Source organism: Venturia canescens, chromosome 4 (genome assembly GCF_019457755.1).
Source record: "Venturia canescens isolate UGA chromosome 4, ASM1945775v1, whole genome shotgun sequence".
NCBI classification, from domain to species: Eukaryota; Metazoa; Arthropoda; class Insecta; order Hymenoptera; family Ichneumonidae; genus Venturia; species Venturia canescens.
Window position 1 is genome coordinate 128,386 of NC_057424.1, and position 1,615 is coordinate 130,000.

Here is a 1,615-nt window from a genome sequence, read left to right on the forward strand (position 1 = left end):
CACCCACATGGAACTCCGGGGGCCAGGCCCCCTGCCGTTCATCTTCCGGCCGACCCTGACCGACTCGCGGAACTCCTGCTCCGAAAGGTCAGGGGCGTTTTGGGCCCGGATGGCGGTCAGAACCGCAGCCTCCGTCTCGCCCGCGGGTACAGCGACCACCGCGACCTTAGTCCGGGGCGCCTCCGGCGCAGCGACGGTCAGACCACCCTCGCGGATGGCCTCGCTCGACCTGAAGAACTGCAGTTCCTCCTGCGTGCGGGTCTCAACCAGGACCCCACCCTGAACGACTCTGACACCCGTCACGCAGACGTTCGCCTCCCCCGGGTTCACGAGGGCCTTCAGGCGGTCCCTGACCGCCGTGGGCCCCATAGAGCCAGCCTCCGCCGCCCTTATAAGGACGGCGTTGGCCGGGGGCGCACGTGGTGGCCGCCTCGGCGGGCGCGGTCGAGGGGGGCGTGGCGCCGCCGCCACCTCCGCCGGTCTCGGCTGAGCATTTCCGGGGGCCGGTGCCCCCACGGCCTGCGCAAACGTGAGCGGGCGCCCGGGGTTCACGGGAGCTACGGGGCGCGGGCCCGGCCCGGCATTTCCTGCCCCCGCGGCCACCTGGCGCACCAGCAGCTCGGTCGCCGAGTGCAGCCCTGCGCACTCGCCCGACAGGTTCTCGACCCGGCCAGTCACGGCGACGAGGAGGGACATAATCCCCTCCACCCTGTCGCCGATGAAAGAGGCCGAGGTCTTCACCACCTTGTTCGCCGGGTCCGTCACGTGGGCCCTGATCTCACCGACCAGCTGCTCGGCACGCGCCATCAGCTCCACGGGGCTGACCGTCCTCGGTGGCCCCTCGCCGCCAAACGCCGTCGGTGGCACCTGCACACCCGCTCTCGGCATGGCCGGTGCTGCAGCGGCACCCGGCCGCTGCGCGGGGCGCGCGGGACGCCCAGTCGCAGCGGCTCCCTCCGGCGCCCTCTTCTTCGGAGCCGCCTTCCATTTCGGCTTCCTGGACTCGGGTGGCTTCGCCCCCGACGTTACCCCGGAGCCCGTGGCGACGCTCTTCGATCCGGTGGCGATGGCGAGCGATTTCGCCGACCGAGAGCCCGCATCGTCGCTTAGCTCCATGTCGGCGGACCAGTCGGACACCGCTCCGTCCGACACCACACCGCTGCGGCCTTCATAGACCGCCCTTTTTCCAGCCCGCCTCTTCGAGGCCACCTTCTTCCACGAGGCCGGACCCGGCCGCTCGCTCGTGGCGGTCTCTGCCGCCGACGAGGATCCAGCCGAGTCAGACAGTGGCGGCGCTTTTCTCTTCGCCCCTGGTGAAGCCGGCGGACCCATGGGGGTACCCTTACCGGCCACCGAATCTCTCCCCGCCATCAAAGCGGCCGCGCCGGCGCCGACGACAGGCCTTTCTCTCTCCCTCGCAACTCCCTCTCCCGATGTTTGGGTCGTGGGCAACCCAGTGTCCGTGCGCACCTTTTCATCTTTATTGATATCGGAAGTAGATAGGGACAGTGGGAATCTCGTTAATCCATTCATGCGCGTCACTAATTAGATGACGAGGCATTTGGCTATCTTAAGAGAGTCATAGTTACGACCGCACCGGGGGGTCAGGGGGGGC

At 68.8% G+C, this 1,615-nt stretch overlaps 1 pseudogene; it reads right to left on the reverse strand.

The window, feature by feature from the left end:
- Positions 1-1,468: 1,468 nt before the first annotated feature.
- Positions 1,469-1,615, reverse strand: part of LOC122410319 (uncharacterized) — a 3,664-nt pseudogene continuing 3,517 nt past the window's right edge.